The 19,191-nt window shown below is 42.4% G+C and overlaps 1 protein-coding gene and 1 long non-coding RNA gene across 3 annotated transcripts in view; both read right to left on the bottom strand.

The window, feature by feature from the left end:
* CFAP299 (cilia and flagella associated protein 299) overlaps positions 1-19,191 on the bottom strand; it is a 353,732-nt gene that overhangs the window by 134,010 nt on the left and 200,531 nt on the right. The window lies entirely within an intron of this gene.
* Positions 678-18,384, bottom strand: LOC307224456. Of its 2 annotated transcripts, none has more exons than XR_013842541.1 (3): positions 17,720-18,384; positions 14,272-14,411; positions 678-773 (listed from the first exon to the last, which is right to left on the bottom strand). It is a non-coding gene; the product is annotated as an uncharacterized lncRNA (long non-coding RNA). The 2 variants fall into 2 exon arrangements; XR_013842542.1 differs by lacking the exon at positions 678-773 and adding an exon at positions 11,212-11,266.

The raw sequence follows: 19,191 nt of genomic DNA, 5'->3' as shown, positions 1-19,191 counted from the left end.
TTAGGTGACATTGGAAATGGGAGTGGCAATAAATGTGTACGACAGTCAAGATGGATCCCTTCCTCACAGAGAGACGGTTGTGGCCCTCCATGGTGGAATTCCCTTTGTACTGATCTGTGTATGGCTTCTACAGTGGTACCTTGGTTCTCAAACTTAATCCATTCCGGAAGTCCATTCCAAAACCAAAGCGTTCCAAAACCAAGGTGCGCTTTCCCATAGAAAGTATTGCAAAATGGATTAATACATTCCAGACTTTTAAAAACAACCCCAAAACAGCAATATAACATGAATTTTACTATCTAATGAGACTATTGATCCATAAAATGACAGCAATAAACAAAGTACTACAGTGGTACCTTGGGATGCAAACGGGATCCGTTCTGGAGCCCCGTTCGCATCCTGAATGGAACGTAAGATGCGACGGAGCGCAACCCGAAAGCGCTCAACCTGAAGCACATTCAACCCGAATGCACCTGAAGCACATTCAATCAATCAATCAATCAATCAATCAGTAGCTGAACTGGGTTCCACACAGCCACACAAAAAAACAAACAAAAAAGAACCGCAAAAACAAAAACGCAAAATAAATAGCATAAATAGACAGACTTCAGTGTAACACTCAAAACAGAGCGTGTTCAGCTTCTGAAAAAAGTTCGCAAACCAGAACACTTATTTCTGGGTTTGCAGTGTTTGGGTTCCAAGTTGTTTGAGAACCAAGGCGTTTGAGAACCACTGTATAGTGCTAGGGCAACCACATCATGAACAAACAGCAACTGTAAGGAAACCAAGACCAAGTGGGGATTTGCATGCGCTAAACACTTATAGATGAATATTTACTGTAACTTAAAATAAAAACGCATCGGGTGCTTGCTCATTCTGCCATCCAGGTGCTAACTATTAATGGACATGGAAGCCCTGCATCTGCCTGCCAGAGTCAACAACACTGAGCTACATGAACTTAGGATAAGGCAGCCTCCTAGGTCCCCTGGTAAACAAGAGCAGATGACCTGCTGGACAATAAGAAATGAACAAGGAGTTGTCGCACCCTTGTGGGCCACAAGGCTGGTGCTCTTTGCTGGGTCCTAAGTTGCACTGGCCTGAAGTGGGTGTTAAATGCTGTACTAATTGCTTTTTTAAAAAATCCACTCAGCTTGGCTTTCCTGGCTTGTGGATCAAGCTGATGTGAATCAGAACTAGCCTAGGCTCTCCCCCCTCTCCTTTATCCTGGAATCACCTCAGGCTGAACATTATGGAACGCCTGAAGATGGCTCCAGAGTAAATAGTTTGGGCTACAGCCACGAGGAGGGCTGTAAGTCTGTCTGTTCCAGTTAGGGCAGCTTATATTTATTGGAACAGAAGTGCAAAAATATTTGGAGGTAAAATGAACCCAACGGATGTTTTTGCTAGCCGGAGACTTTTAATGGCAACTGTGCTACTCGTTGGGAATGATAACAGCTGAGCACGCAAAGTGTGGAAGTTGCTTTCGCATCGTGAAAGGATCATCCAGTTCTTTGTGATTAATTGGATTATAAGTGGTTTTCCACTTCCCACCCAGATCAAGTTGGCCCTTGGAGGAATTTGTTTACTATCGGTTGCAAGGTTGAAGCGAAACACTTCAGCAAGAAGCCCTTTTCAAGAATTTAATCTAAAAGATTAAGTCTTCTCTTGTCATACTTCCCTAATACTTCCCCTTTTTTAAAAAAAAACAACAAACCCAGGTTTTCTGTTGGCAAGCACAATTTTATTGGTACAAAGAAAGAGAACATCAAGTACTTTACACTCCAGCTTCATTCCACTATGATAAAATATTGCTAATCTAAAACAAGCCCTTGTGGAGAACATAAGGAAAAATTCCAGATGTTCTAATTTTCCTGAGGGATTGTATTTCTCTCTTTTGATGTGCTAGTAGACATGAGGTGAATCTTCCATCCTGGCATAATGGGCTAACCTTGCCAAGGGAGGGGGGTGGCGGATAGTTTTTAATTAGAGGAGGATTGTGTCTGACCATGGAAGAAAGGGAATGCACAGCCTAGAATTAGAAAACAACAAAAACAATTAAAAGATGGCTGGCAGAACAGTGCAGGTAAGGAGGGGTGGAGCTTCTGATGCACCTGGGGTGGAATATCATCTATTCAGGAAACTAACACAATAATCAGTCCCACAGGAAAAAACAAACCCACACATGATTATTTATTCATTCATTTAATAGACCATTCAGCCAAAAGTTCAAGGCAATGAACATTTGGAAGAATACACCACCACCACCTGCTATATCTAAAATAATAACAAAAAGCTAAAGGCAGCACAATATATCATAAATAGCATAGAAGAGTGACACCAGCTAAAATAGGAGCCCAAGAAAACATAACTCTGCTAAACAATTAAGAAGTTACCCTAAATCAGGCATGGCCAAACTTGGCCCTCCAGTTGTTTTGGGACTACAACCCCATCACCCCTAGCTAACAGGACCAGTGGTCATTTAGGGCAGGCATGGCCAAACTTGGCCCTCCAGCTGTTTTGGGATTATAATTCTCATAATCCCAAAACAGCTGGAGGGCCAGGTTTGGCCATGCCTGCCCTAAATGATGCACAAAAAAAAACCTTATGGCCCAAAGGAAACTTCTAAAAGGAAGGTCCTTGAGATCCAGTGAGGAACCATTATAGAACAAGGAGGGTGGCTTCTCCAGAGTACAGGCACAGATACAACAAAAGACATTTCTGACGTCAGTGGCCCTGTCTGACTCCAGCTACAAGAGCTGAGGCTGCTGAAGAGGGCAGAGGCCATCTTGGTTGTAAGTCCTGGAAGACGTGCTCTCTGCCTTGCTGGCCTTATTTCTCACCTGGCCTGTGAGGGCGGGGCCGGACTGACTCCAGCTGCAAAAGCTGAGGCTACTGAACAGACCATTGGGCTGGGGTATTGTTTGGCGAGGGTTGTTGCTCTTATCGATGTTGTTGTGAGTTTTTTTGTATCTTTATTTTTATACAGTGGTACCTCGGGTTAAATAAGCTTCAGGTTACATACGCTTCAGGTTACAGACTCCGCTAACCCAGAAATAGTGCTTCAGGTTAAGAACTTTGCTTCAGGATGAGAACAGAAATCGTGCTCCGGCGGCGCGGCGGCAGCAGGAGGCCCCATTAGCTATAGTGGTGCTTCAGGTTAAGAACAGTTTCAGGTTAAGAACGGACCTCCGGAACGAATAAAGTACTTAACCCAAGGTACCACTGTATCTTTATGAGGAAATGGTTCGACTTGGTTGCATGCTTTTTGATGTGTTGCATTTATTGTTCATGACTACCTCGGTTATGTTTGTAATTATGTAAATCTTTTTTGTGTTGCAAGCCACCTTGAGCATGGAGTTAACTATGGAAAGGCAGCTGAAATATACTCGAAGCCGAGAGTGGATTTCATGCTCTTTATTCAGCTCATAGTGGTGAAGAGGAATGGAAGTTCCCCCAGAATGTCTGCTTTATATACATTATTTATACAATGGGCCCCACGTGATTGGCTAATTCCAGGATTCATCTGTAGGCCAACCAGGTTGCGGATTCACTTCCACCTAGAGCTGGATTGGGTGGCACCTGTGGACCAATCAGACTGCTGTATTCTGTATCGTATTGTTCTAGGACCAATCAGGCTGCTGCATTCTGGATCCTATTGTTCTAGGACCAATTCGACTACTGCCTTTTGGATCCTATTCAAATCAGTACATAACAGCAGCATACCAATAAAGTGGTGGTGATGGACCTCCCAAGAGGGCTGTCCTGCATGACCTTTATAGGCTCATCCGCATTTTATGGGGGCAAGTTTCATAGCAACTGCAATTTGGTCTGAGTGCTGGAACTATACCAAGCTAAAGTCAGCTGGAATGCTTCTGTTGCCACCAACATTGCCTGAGCAGATTAAGCGAGGCCGACTTGGCAACTCACAGCAATCTCTTTTTGGTGCTGGGTTAAGACCTACCTCTTTTCCCAGGCATTTGATGGAATGTGATGAGCTACGTACTAATGATGTTTTACTATTGTTGATGGTGTTTGATGTTCTGGAGAGTTTCTTATTGTTAATTATTGACGGTAATTCTCTTTCTATCCTGAATGTAAATCACCTAGAGATCATCCCATATTCGGGAACTAATAAATGAAATCAACAACAACCAAGCTAAGTGATGACTGTGTCTTTTATGCAAGCACCGTGTTCTGAAACGACCGTGAGATGGAACAAAACTCTTTGAAATGTATGTTGAACATGGCACCTAGGATAGCTACGCATGGAAGGTTTTAAGGTGTTCTGTTGCACCACCTGCATGCATGCATCAGATTCAAATCCTAGCCTTGAGTAGTGACTCGTTATCCCCCTCTTTCCCGCCAGGCATTTATTTGTTTATTTGTTTAATAAAATGTATATACCGCTTGATTGTACAAAACCTCAAAGTGGTTTTCAAAAAAAGAATAAAACAATGATTTTTAAAAATAAAAAACAGTTAGCAACAACATATTAAAACATTCAAAACATTAATACTGTGTCCCTGGAAATGTTTCCTCTTTCTTATATTTTGCAGAATTTATTCTGCAATGTTAACACTTTGCAAAACTGTTTTTGCCAGCAGGTCAGGGCAGTGAACTGAAGCCCCCCCCCCACTTTGAAACACAATTTAGCAACTCCTCTAGACAGTTATGCATCAAGCATGCACTTCAATCTCCCACTGGGCTTGTCCCTCTGTTTTGGGGGGGTGACTTGCTTACTAGTCATTTGCTACTCTTGAAGGAAATGTGCTTCCCTTCCCAGTTGGCACCTGTGAGTGACAAAACCACAGTCCCGGTGTTCAAAGCACTTCAAATACATTATATACATTATTGCGGTGATAGCCAAACTTGGCACTCCAACTGTTTGGGGACTACAACTCCCATCATCCCTAGCTAACAGGACCAGTGGTCAGGGATGATGGGAATTGTAGTCCCCAAACAGCTGGAGGGCCAAGTTTGGCCATCACTGCATTGTTGTGTTTTGCTCCTCACCATCACCCAGATGCTGGACTGAGGCCGAGAGATAGAGGGACTTGGCCAAGGCATTCGTGGCAGAGGCGAGTTTCCTAATTTGTAAGCTCAAGTCTCTTTACACAATGTGAGATGCACAACATGACCAAACAAAACACAGGCAATGAGTAGCTCAGCTGCTATTAGGCTTATTAGTTCCAAAGCCGCAGGGTAATTAAAAACTAGAAAGGAAGGATATAACTAAGGTTTACTGGGGTCTCTTTATCTTGAAGGACAGGTGCTCTCATACTGAATCATCATCACCGCCGCAGGATTCCAGCACCACAGGTGGAATCCAATTAACGGCTGTGGAATCCAATTACTGGCGAAGGGATCTCCAAAACTGAATTATTGCTGTTTCTAATGTGGTGAGATAAAAAGATGCCAAAAAATTGTAATTCTGCTATTGCCTCTGACATCAGTACACGACCCAAGCAAGTGAGATCACGCATACATGCATTAACATGCATACATCTGTAACCAAAAACCTCCTTGGTAGAAGAAAACCAATTGAAGCTGGTAGGGGCTAGAAAGGAAGGTATACAGTAGGTATTCTGAGCATTTCTCAGCTGCTTTTCATATAACAAAACGTCCAAACCCTTAACAAATAACACACAAAAACAATCGTGAACAAGAGGTAGTAAGAGAGACACAACTCTAGGGAGTCAGTTGCCATCTCCATATGCCTCATGAGATGTGCTTCTGGGCTTCCTATGCCTTCTTATTGCTATCTCCCAATTGCTTTCAAGATGTGCAGATGGACTCTCCAGAGTTTCGCCTGCTGGGAAGATCTGGGTGTGTGGGGAGGCGGCTGTCATCATGTGAGTACAAAAGGGAGGGCAGTGGAGGGAAAGAGGCATGAGACCAAGACGGGGGAAAGGACTGTATTCCTTCTAGCCTTGTGAATCTCTGTGGGATAACCAGCCTCATACAACCAACATACCCAAGTCTCATTAACGCATGAAGGGGTTAATGCCATAGAGTAGGCTGTCCTGCCAGGTTTAGCTCACCTTAAGAAGGGCTAGCTAATCAATCCTTTGTTCCCTCCATCTACCTGAGAAGCTCAGCATGTGAGGAGGTCTGAACTGGTTGCTCCAAATTCAGATAGCAAGGCTCTAACATGCCTTTCTTGAGTTCCTACACCAATGAAACTAAGCCAAGTTTTCTTGCCTGTGCAACTTTTTCTGAATGCTATATGGAAAAGCACATGAAGCTGACCTTTGGAGAGTTCGTAGGTAAACCATTTTAAATTTACGAAATGTATGGTCTTTTCCCATCTAAACTCTGAAAGTCTCAGTACAGCAAGAAATCAAAACCATCTGCATTAGCCTCTGAGCAGTTTAATTAGAAAGGTGTACAGGTTTTTGTCATTCATCTACCCCTTCTTGTCTCCTCTGCTCTCCCAGCAAGTCACTATGAACTCTTGCCACAACATGTTGTAGATGGATGTCAACTCTTTATCTTGGAGAAACATCCTATCCTGGCTCTTAGATTGGAGTTTGAAGGAAATCACCCAAACGAAAATCTCTTTGTCAGTCAAACTGACAGTAAAAGGAAGGTTAAATGTTCTTTTTTTCACTTGTTTTGGTTATCAAATGTCCTGTGCTTTAAAAAAATAAAATAACAAGGTTGTGCAATTTGATAGCTGGTGCTCATAGCTACGTCAATTTCTTAGTACCTACTTTAAAAGCTCCATCATTAATATGAGATTCTCCTCAGTCGCAGCATCAAAGAGCTAGCACTTAAACAATCATAAGACATAATTGTCAGATCATTACCCTTTTCAGCTAAATTATCCTGCATTTAACCATTATTTGATGTCTATGATACAATGGTTTTTGTCAGCTCTCTTTTATTAGTCTCTCAATGGTTCGGTAACTTGGCCACGTAACCTTCAGGAGCACTGAAGATAGCATGATAGCGAATAATTTAATCGCAAGCTGGTTTGGAGACTATGCTCAAGGCTCTTAATATTCCATAATTCCATATATGTCCTGCAAGAGTGCAATAACTGGTAAAAAGTGAACCAATTATCATTCTGCGAATCTCATCTTCTGTTTGAAAAGGAATACTTCTAGATCTTAACCCTGGCATGGCTCCTAGCTCTCACACATTAGTTGTCTATGGTTCAGCTCTGACACACAGTTAATATTGCCTCCCTCTGGCCTAGTCAGTCAGGAATCAGGGGTGAAATTTTCATTTATCAGAAATTACACTAAGAAGAGGTTGTTGGATCAGGCGAATGACCCATCTAGTCCTGCATCATATTCTCACAGTGGCCAACTGGATGCTACAAGGAAACTGGCAAGCAGGACTCGGGTACAAGAGCTTTATCTCCATTTAGCATTCCCACAAACCTGCTTGTTTGCTTGCATGTGTGGCTGTGTCAGGGAAATCCTGGCAGTGCTACTGCCCATATATAGTGGATGTTCCACTAGACCTCCACACTCCAATGGACACAGAATGATCCAATACATACAGGATGGTGTCTTAATTTTTAAGGCACATTTCAGTCCCTCTCATGGACCACCAAGTTTTGCTCATTTTTATGGTACTTCTTTGTACACAGATGACTATATGTCCATGTGGTCCAGTTCTGTCTATCGTAACTAACTGCAGTTCTCAGTGTACTGGGCAAAAAGCTGGGAATTCAGCTATCTTCTAATTATGGCTCTTCTACCTCAACAAAAGATGGAGTAAAAAGGAGGGAATAGAGGACGTCTGGGGCACCTGAGTCTTATGGGTGTCATTACTGCTTCAGCTGACCTTGTGCTTCTCCTATAGAAGGCATGTCCAAAGTCTGTTTCGGGGGCCTAATCTGGCCCACCGGTCGGTTTAATCCGGCCCCTGAGGCAGTTTATTTCCTAGGGTAAAATCCTAAAATAAACCCACAACAACTTCAATCCTAAAAGAAGCTCAACAACATTGGTTGGCCCTTTGGTCGATCCCCACGGCCCTTCACTTCATCAAATCTGGCCCTCTTTGAAAAAAGTTTGGACACCACTGTCCTATAGAATAATGTTACTGCAAAGACTAAGACTGGCCTCAATATTTTCACTGTGACTGATGATTAAAGAGGGAAAGTTTCTATTCTCAGAACGCTGCCAGACCTCAAGCGATAAGAACACATCACCTGTAAGCTAAGCCAACAAGTCTTTGCATGCTCAGAACTCGGGAAGCCAGAAAATGTTCCAAATGTGTTTTTCTCTCTGTGTTGGTAACAACAAGCGTAATAGTTAATTTGGCTGCCTTTGGATCTCCAGTATGGGGAAAGATCTTGGCAACCTGGATTATTTGGTGAGGGCTGCATATTAACAGGTCGGGTTGGTGTTTCAAGAGGGCAAAGTGGCAGGACACAGTGTGCCTCTGAAAGGAGCTTGTAAACATAGCTGAGCAGTTCCAGGTGCGCTGCATTTCAACCAAGCCCTCTGAAAATCTATGGCTCTCCTCCAAGTAAACATGAGAAAATTTATTAAGGAAAACCGTGCAACTGAATTGCTTCCTTCAAAGCTCCCTCCTCTTCTGGCTCACTTCCAATCAGATTTGGGTCTCCCTCTACTTAGAATCATAGAATGATAGAGTTGGAAGAGACCACAAGGGCCATCGAGTCCAACCCCCTGCCAAGCAGGAAACACCATCAGAGCACTCCTGACATATGGTTGTCAAGCCTCTGCTTAAAGACCTCCAAAGAAGGAGACTCCACCACACTCCTTGGCAGCAAATTCCACTGTCGAACAGCTCTTACTGTCAGGAAGTTCTTCCTAATGTTTAGGTGGAATCTTCTTTCTTGTAGTTTGGAACCATTGCTCCGTGTCCGCTTCTCTGGAGCAGCAGAAAACAACCTTTCTCTCTCCTCTATGTGACAACCTATGTGACTTCCTGCTTCAAGTGCCACACATGCCACAACGGCCACACGTACCAGGTACAAATCTAATGCAAGTCCACCCCTTTGGATAGGGAGGCTGTTTCCAAATGGGCAATGCACAAAAGAGAATTGTTATTAATTTGAGGTTCTCCTATGCTGCTTCTCCAAATAGCACAAGGAGACGGACAACAGGCGTTAAAACATGTGGACCTATAGCAAAGTTGTAGAATACATGGGATCAGATTCGGTCCAAAGAACCCTCAATTAAAAAGAGTTCAGGAACCAAAGACCTGGAATCTTGAGAGAGATGTGGCCACTTGGAGAAGACAATACAGAGGTACCTCAGGTTACATGGGCTTCAGGTTACATATGCTTCAGGCTACAGACTCCGCTAACCCAGAAATAGTGCTTCAGGTTAAGAACTTTGCTTCAGGATAAGAACAGAAATTGTGCTCCGGCGGCGCAGTGGCAGCAGGAGGCCCCATTAGCTAAAGTGGTGCTTCAGGTTAAGAACAGTTTCCGGTTAAGAACGGACCTCCGGAACGAATTAAGTACTTAACCCGAGGTACCACTGTACTGACCTTGAGACAGATCAATGGCTCGATATGTTTCAGATGTTGATTATGCAAACAATCATGCTTAAAATCACTCCAAGTTCAAATTCATTTGTCAGCAGCCATAACATTAAAACAGAAGGATAGCAAAAAATGTGAGGGGTGGTGGTAGACCAACAACAGATTTGCTTGCTTAGCAGACATTTCCTTAACAAGGTGCACTGATGGTTCCCTCTCTTGGACCTCATCCAGGATTTTGAGGCTATTGCAAAACAGACCAGCTCCTTCTTGACATTGAGCTAGCCTACAACAATGGCTCCATGCATAATGCATATCCTACACAGCCATGGTTAGCTGAAGTTACAGGTTTTAAGCTGTTTTTTAAAAAATCCAATCCAATATGGATAAGCAACATAAATTCAAAATCATGTGCATGTTGTGACCTGCACACGACTCATATATAATGGGCAAGAAATCAATGAATGAATGCTGAAATTTGAATAAGAGTTCTAGAATCTATCACATGCCCAGCTGGAATGGGATCAGTGGCTGCGCTGACTTTTCTGATGCAAAAACTGGCATTTTATACATGTACTGGTGATCTAGTAGCACCTACTCATATAACTCCTCATTGTTAGCTAATTTTAACTGGGCTGATATAGTGTGGGAAGTCAACTTGAAACAAGATGATGTGAGCTGACTTGAGAATGTTCTACTGAAAGGTGGAATATGTTCAAATAAAACAAATAAATAAATGCGAACTTGTCCTGATTTTTGAGGATTGCAGCTTTAGTACAGCTGAATGAACATAAAACAAAACGAAGAAAAATGCATATGAGAGAGGTGATAAAATAGAGTTGAAAACAATATTCAAAGATATAAATGCTGTTAACAACTTCTAACATTTTTAGAGTAAACCTATCTTTCTGTAGTGATGGACAGATATTATGTTTTACAACTGCATACTAAAGTGTGTATACATTCTTAATTTCTTTATCCTCACCCCAAATAATGTTATATATGCTAGGCTGAAAGTGCACTCCTATATGTGCCCAACTGAATTCAATAGTCAATAGACTTATTCCCAAGTAAGTGTGCATAGAGCTGTTACTGTTTTGCTAAATGAAATCAAGTAAGCTTCATGGCTAAGCAGATACAGTATTTGTAGCTCAAATCCAACAATAGGAAAAGTTTCTGCAACAGATGGACATTTGCACAGGTATACCAGAGATCTTAGTCTTACTAAGCAACCTTTGGACAGTTATGCTATAAGGCATAATATAAATAAAAGGTATCTGAGTTGATTTGATCAGATTTTTTATTTTATGTGTCAGGACATATTTCCATACAAAATTGAACTTTTAGAGTGCCTCAAAACCTAAATTTTATATTGTATGGCACATGGCTGGGGGAAAAACAACCTATACTGTGCATACATGTGTCCAAATATATAAAATCTGCTGTTTTAGTCTTAAGAGGTCTTTTCCCAGTCAGACATCCCTGTCCACATCACAGGACCTTCTCCTCAGCCCACAAAGCTCAGCTCTCTTTCAGTAATTCTCCAAGCCTGAAGCTATGACCACACCTCTAAAATTCTACGGTTCAAGAGGAAACATTTCCAAATTATGCAACTATCAAGACTTTTGAATGATATTGTTGTCACTCTAGATAGTCACCAATGAAGGGGAGATGCAATTGAACAAAACAAAATATAGAAAAGGATTATGAGTTTATTAGATATAACATCAAAACATTACATATCTAAATAGGAAAGATGTTTAGGACAGGACATTCCACTTTCTATTTAGGAATGGCCCTGGAAAAACACCCCACAACAAACAAACCAACAAACCAACCAACCAACAAACAAACAGTGTGACCTTAAAATACTTGTTTACAAGCTGATTTTTATACAATTTTTTAATATAGATTCAATAAATAATAATAATATGGTTTCTTACCCCACTAGGTTAAATCAGATCTATCCCGTATCTAATAATACTTGCTAGAGTTGTAAATCTTTAAAAGCTGACATTGGACATAAATTTTGGACGTGCCCCAAAATAAAATCTTTTTTGGACATCTGTATTAAATGAAACATGAACTATAAATTAAGATACACTTTACCAATAGACCCCATAATAGTACTTTTTGGTTACAAGAGAGTACATGTTGTCAGACAGTAGAGAAATAGCAGTGTATTTTTAATCAATGCTCTACAGACAATTAGTTTTTACTGGAGAAAAATAAATGCTCCCACATAAGATGACCAGCTTACACACACAAAAAAAAGTGGTCTAATGTTGAGAAACATTATTAGGGTAAGGGAGGGTAGGCAGTTTGCTAACTATTTTGTTGAAACCTTGACATCTTTTAACATTTAGTGGTACAACAAATACAGGAGAAAGCTGAGTCACGAATATTGTTGGGAATATTGTAAATACGTTTGGTGTTTTTATTTCCCCGTTACTTAACCTCCCCTCCTTTCTTCCTGCCTTTTCTCTTCAGATACATTCTGTATTTTATATTTATTTATTTCCTTGCTAATATTTGCATTTGTGGCTTATTTGATTAATTATTTAATTGCTATACCACTTCATATCTCTAAGCCGTGTAAATAAAATAAAAAGGCAGAGAATGTGGCAACATAACTGTGGACAAAGTAAGGTCGACACACTCTTTTAAACTATACAAGCCCAAGTGAGACTGTAGCACCGCAGCAATCAAAAGGGAACGCCACAGCTCATTTCCTCCATGCGCTTCCATCAATGGGAAATTTGGCACCCCAGTCTAATCTGTGAGTTTTGGAGCAATGCACCCATGAACCATCCCTCAATCTCCCCTACCCAGAACAAAACGTTTGGGAACAAGTTTATGCATTCCTTTCTCGGAAGCTGTTGTGCCATAATACCACCACCTGCAATGGGTAGGATTAGCATTTCATGTTGGCCTACTGTTTTCATAATCTTCATTACGGGAAAATAAAGCACTCAGCCTTCACAGTGTTTTTAATTAACAGAGAAATGGAAAATCACAAAGGAGAAGAAGTGCCAACTATGATCGACGGTACATATCTCATGCCAGTTCCTTGACTCGGATAGAGTAACCCCACTGTCCTCCTGCACCTTAAAGAAAGCTGTGATTTCCATTCAATACTACTGATTTTTCTTAAAAAAGAGAGAGGGTGAGATTTGGTGAGCAAGACTGTGACCCCCCCCCCAAAAAAAAAATTAGTTCATAATACAGCCACCCAGTGTTGGCTAAAAAAGTATTGGAGCAGTTTCTGAAGATTAGTTGGGGTTCCCATTTAGAAAGACGTACCTGTTTATATGTTAAAGAGTTTGGCAATCTTGTTTGTAGGCGAGGAGATTTATGAGAATGCAAATGGGGAATTTCCCCTTGTTTACTGGCCCTGGTGGAGCGCTGAGCAGCTGTTAGCTATTCCCACTGCAGCTGGGATCATGGCTGCCATATCTAGGTAAAGGTAAAGGGACGCGGGTGGCGCTGTGAGTTAAACCACAGAGCCTAGGACTTGCCGATCAGAAGGTCAGCGGTTCAAATCCCCACGACGGGGTGAGCTCCCGTTGCTCGGTCCCTGCTCCTGCCAACCTAGCAGTTCAAAAGCACGTCAAAGTGCAAGTAGATAAATTGGTACCGCTCCGGTGGGAAGGTAAACGGTGTTTCCGTGTGCTGCTCTGGTTCGTCAGAAGCAGCTTAGTCATGCTGGCCACATGACCTGGAAGCTGTACGCCGGCTCCCTCGGCCAATAAAGCGAGATGAGCACCACAACCCCAGAGTCGGTCACAACTGGACCTAATAGTCAGGGATCCCTTTTTAAAGACCACTGCACGGTTAAGTCCAGTCAGAGGCAACTTTGTGGTGCTCATCTCTCCTCAGGCTGAGGGAGCCAGCATTTGACCACAGACAGCTTTTTGGGTCATGTGGCCAGCATGACTAAACCACTTTTGGCGCAATAAATACTGTGACGGAAGCCAGAGCGCATGGAAACACTGTTTACTTTCCTGTCACAGCGGTGCCTATTTATCTACTTGCACTGGTGTGCTTTCGAACTGCTAGGCTGGCAGAAGCTGGGACAGAGCAACGGGAGCTCACCCTGTTGCAGGGATTCGAACCGCCAACCTTCGGATCGGCAAACCCAAGAGGCTCAGTGGTTTAGACCTGTGTCCTTGCTGCCACATCTATGAAACACCAACAGAAAGTGCAGGAGGGGATGGTAAGGAGGAAGAATCAGGACGGAGATGAGGAGAGGGGAGCAGACAAGAGCTGGTTCCTCATCCAGATCAGCAGAATACCTGCTCTTTGGAAATGTGGAATCAACAAGAATAGGGAAATGATAAAAACAAAGAGAAGGAAGATCTAGGCTCCTCCATCAACGTTGAAGCCTCTCACGTCCTGTCTTTGCTATATGATCCATCTTAAAAGAGAGGGGAATATAATACTGTTATTATAGTGACTACCCATTCAACTGAATTGCACCAAGAAGGTGTCGTGTGAAACCTTGTGGTTTCTAAGCAAATCCATGGTTTAATTTAACAACGTTGCTCATGGGTTTCAAACTTCTTGATGCCAGTAGCTGATCTGCTATGATGCCAGAGGAGAATAAGGCCGGCAAAACTGCCATGCCTCTGCGTCATCAGAGGAGCTAAACCAAAGGCTATCAAACAGACATGACCCAATTCCCCCTATTCATGCCCACTCAGAAACAAAGCAAGGAGACAATCTGGAGTACAGGAAAAACAGGACAAAGCCAGTAGAGAAAGAGGACCCAGGGGAGAACCTCCAGTGAACCATTCTCCATACCTTAATCTCTGAGTCTCATGTTCATCTTTTTCTCACGACCAACCATTAAAGCCTTTCACTGTTAGAAACTTTGTGCTTCAAAGAATATTATTCCCAACAATGATGGGTAGAAACTTGCTTGAGATTCTTACTGTCAACTTCTGGGAAGGAGAGTAATGATATGCAGTATCAGATTCCTGGACGTACCAGAGTAACCTTCATGGTTTGTTGAGAGATTATGATGTTTGAGAAAGGTCTCCAGTAAATTGCCACGTCTGTCTTCACTGTGTGGAGTATCCTGTTTGCAGGCCCTTGCCCTTTTAAAAGACTGGATACCAGAGTACCCATTGGGGAAACTATTTTAACGCTACTGTTTAGGGAAACCTAACAATAGTACATAACCTGAAATGAGGCACACATGGCTTGTAAACAAGATATCAAACCCATATAGCAACCAACAGATAGATCTCCTGATATGTTAGCTGTACTAAATTGAACCAATTTAACTGAGATATTTATTTACTAGATTTTATAGACTACCCTTCATCAAAAGATCTCACAGTACAGAGGTGTTAAAAAGTACAAACAAACCAGACAGAAGAATAGGAAGGAAAACAAGTTTGTATGAAAGCAAATGTTGTTTTGCACAATTCCACAATTCTACCTCCACCAACTGGAGTGGAGAGGTTGAGGCCCTCACATCAGGTCCACCATTTGTAGAGTATAAGGTAGGGAACAGGTATGTATTTCCAATGTGATTATTGTTCAGGACTTTACCCGTGGACATTCAACAAGTTTCATACATTGTAAAGGTAAAGGTAAAGGTACCCCTGCCCGTACGGGCCAGTCTTGACAGACTCTGGGGTTGTGCGCCCATCTCACTTAAGAGGCCAGGGGCCAGCGCTGTCCGGAGACACTTCCGGGTCACGTGGCCAGCGTGACATCGCTGCTCTGGCGAGCCAGAGCCGCACACGGAAACGCCGTTTACCTTCCCGCTGGTAAGCGGTCCCTATTTATCTACTTGCACCCGGAGGTGCTTTCGAACTGCTAGGTTGGCAGGCGCTGGGACCGAGCAGCGGGAGCGCACCCCGCCGCAGGGATTCGAACCGCCGACCTTTCGATCGGCAAGCCCTAGGCGCTGAGGCTTTAACCCACAGCGCCACCTGCGTCCCTCATACATTGAGTGACTATTAAAAAGGCCTCTGTACTGGGTAGGAATACCAAAGCCTTTTGCTTGGCTAGGATACTGGGGGATGACTGATTTGTACTGATAAAGCAACAATAGCTACTGTGATTATTTGTTTGTGTCTCAGAATAAATGATCTCTACATGAACAGCTGTTTTCTTCCCTTTTTCTTTTTGCAATTTAGTCTTCAATATAAGCAAGCGAGCCTTTCACCCTTGCTAAAAAATAGTCTCTATCCCTATTTAAGTGTTCTAACAAGCCACTAATATAGCTCATCAGTCCTGATGCCAAGTGCCCCCATTTTCCATGAGGCCTTAAGGACTCATCCCATTTTGGGTGTGAGGACATTAGAGTGCTTTGCTGAGGGAAAAGGAGGGCATCAAAACTGAGATAGTGATAAGACCCTGACCACATAGTATCTCACGCTATGGCAGGGGTGTCCATACTTTTTTCAAAGAGGGTCAGATTTCCAGATTTGATGAAGTGAACATGCGTGAGGGCCGACCAAAGTTGTTGACCTTTTTTTAAGGATTGAAGTTGTTGAGAAATAAACTGCCATAGGGGCCGGATTAAACCGACCAGCGGGACGGATTAGGCCCCCCCAAGTGGACTTTGGACATGCCATCCCCAACTTTTTACAGATTCCTAGCACCGTGAATATAAGACAATGCACTTTGATTTAGGCAAAATACACTCTGCAGTGTTGTTACCCTACCTCTCAGATTAGTGTTCAAACCAGACTACACATTACACTCATCCTGTGAAAAGCAGCCAGACTTTTGTGTGTGTGTGTGTGCTTGACATTATACTGAGAGAAAGAAGGAACTGCTAATAGGCTCCTTCTCTGCTTATCTTGCTCTGCTAATTTCTCCTGCTTCTCAATTGCTGGGAAAATTAGCCAGGTGAGATAACAAGAGACAAAAGCCTGTCAGTCAGCAGCAATTCCTGCATTAAGCATTTATCCCTGATGCTAGTTTACTATATGCGTGTGTGTGTGTGTGTGTGTGCAAGTATTGCATCTCCTTACTGTGTGGAACATGCATTTAAAGGTTTGACACCCCCCACCCCAATCTGTACTCTGAAGTGTTACAGTCCAGGATTCTACCACTTAAAAATTGACTCCCTGTTACAAAATAAAACAACTCTTAAACACAATAATAGAAGCTTTCACAAAGAATGATTGCTAGTTCTCAGAGCTGCAGAGATAAGTCTGAAAGCATTGCAAAAATAATGCAAAAGTACCGGAATCAATAAGTTTGCTTCTTAAGTCCCACAATGTCTATTTCCACTTTTCAAGATATTTTTTCATGGGCCATGTGCTTTATGTAACAGAGAAGGCACCAAATTACATTTACTGAGGGTGTTTCATGTGCTGCAAAACACTGTTCTTCAACCTGATCTAAGGTGGGTCTTGGCCTGACCCAAGGTGAATTGCAACAGGAGCGCTCCCACCATGCAAATAAATGGTGAAAGATTAAGAAATGGGTCTGCAAAATGCATGTTTGAGTTAAAAGTGGATCAGATAGGGCTGGAGATACATCCTCCTACTTAAGTTTTCTCCCCACTTCTCCCCAATTCTAGTGAATGAATTTCTAAGGTAACTGTCAAATAAACACAGCATGCCCAATTAGTTTAACTTTTGAACCTTTTGTGTTACATAGTGGAGTCATTAAAATGAAATGCAAATATCATTAATGGTTAACTGCTGGCAACACACATGTAGCATATAATGGTTAAGGAACTGAGCTGAAGCCCCCAATCTGAACCCCATCTCTGCCCTAAACTCACTAAGTTACTTCCTTTCTTCCACAGAATGCTCCCTCTCTCAGCCTCAGAGTTTCCATTAGCAATATGAGGATAACACTCAGCCTACAAGGCTGTTGTGAGGATTGAGACAAGAGAATGCCTCTGCATAGTAATGCAAATATTTTCAATTACTGTTACTACTACATCTGAAAATGCCTCCTAAGCTTAACTCATGATACATTTCCACTATAGCCTTCAGTACCGGACAGGTTGCTCAGTTCCTTGACTGAGCCTATGAAAAATGGAACACATACTTTGAGAAGGCTATTCTGTTACAGCTTATTTTTGGCATTGGAGAGACAATTACTTAGTAAACCAACTAAGCATATTTAAAACGGAGGAGTTGAGGACTGTAGCCCCTAGCAAAGCAGAAAGCTTACAGCACAGACATGCTTATATTTACAAGTCTAATCAGACGCACTATTTGGATTCCTAATGAAGAACAGTCAAATATATTGAAATCAAAGAGAGACTTACGATCAGTAAAGTGGCAAACTCGGTCAGTTGTTGACAGTGAGATTGTTCCACAGACACTGTCCTCAATGGTTTCTCCAAAGCTGGGCTAAATTTCCAAAGGAAAGGAAAGCTCCCTATACATTTGGCCACTTTTGTAAATGCTAATAGAAACTTGGCACATTTTCTACCAGCAACAATTACTCTCCTTTTTCTTGCAGATAATTAAAAGTTTTGGGAAGAGGCATGTCACTCTTCTAATTTCAGAAACCTGTGATCCTTGGCCAACCCAAAATGTTGAGAGTTATGCAACACAGTTCATTGGGGCTGCATCAGTCTGGATTTCAGTGCCTCCGTAATACATAGGCGTCTTTAGAAGCCACTAAATGTCAAATGGCGATAATATAAGATAAAGGGAGATGAAAGGTTAATATTTATTTTGCTTAGATGATGATGATGATGATGATAGAAATAAAGGGGATAAGATAGGAAAGCAGTTATAAGAGAAAGAAATGAATGTGAAAGGACCAGGAGGAGAAATTAAATAAACTGACATTTTTTTTGGGGGGGGGGTAAGGTACACAGGTTGAGTATGAAAGGAGGAAGAAATTGCAGGTATTTAATGGGTAAAAATACTTTGAGAGGCATGTGAAAAGTGGAAAGGGGGAAATATAGAAGAAAAGCCTTCCCTACTTAAGAGCCTCTGGTTCAGCAAATTCTGCCTAAAATGCAGAGGCTGAGCCACAGTATCTCCAGAGCAAATGTCCGTACTCAGCTTGAGGGAAGTTGAGCTTTGGAACTGCTTGCCACAAGAAAAATGCTGCAGCAAAGAATTTATCAGTGTCTAAAGATGGATTAGGAATCAGTAGAAAGTGATGTCAGTAACTGCCAGCTGCTTAGGCCAAACTCTGCCCCTAAGCATCATATTTTGTGGCTAACTCTGTCCTAAGGTGAGTTCAAGGTGGGACAGAAACCTTGTGGGGAGCAGAATTTTGTGACTTGTGGGCCTTGGTAGCTTTCTGTCACCTCATGGGCCCTGGGGATGGAAAGTTTGAGAATCCCTGGTTCAGAACAAAAGTCACAAAGGTTTTTGTTTTTTTTAATAATATGCTGCACTGCATATTATTGACAAAAGATTCAAGGCAGATCAAAGGAAGGTTTGCTTGCAGAAGATATAGAAATGGTCATTAGCTTAAAAGAGGATTACTCAAAATCAGGCAGTGGGCAGGGGAGTCTATCAGTGGCAATATACCTCTTGGTATCCGTTGCGAAGGAGGGACAGCGGGAGAGACAGGGGGAGGGGCTAGAAAAGGTGCCCTAAACATAGTCTGCCTCCCTTTTCCCCTGACTAGATTACCGCACCCAGTGGGGTCACCACCTAGCGGTCATAAAAGACAAATGAACTTTGGAAAATGGAATATACAGACTTTGTCAGATAACACAGACAGTGAGCGCCCTGAACGCAGAACTGCCATCATTGCAAGAGAGCTGTGACG

Source organism: Podarcis cretensis (assembly GCF_951804945.1).
Source record: "Podarcis cretensis genome assembly, chromosome: 9".
Lineage (NCBI taxonomy): Eukaryota > Metazoa > Chordata > Lepidosauria > Squamata > Lacertidae > Podarcis > Podarcis cretensis.
Note: the sequence above shows the minus strand (reverse complement) of the source record. Positions and strands in the feature narration are given on the sequence as shown.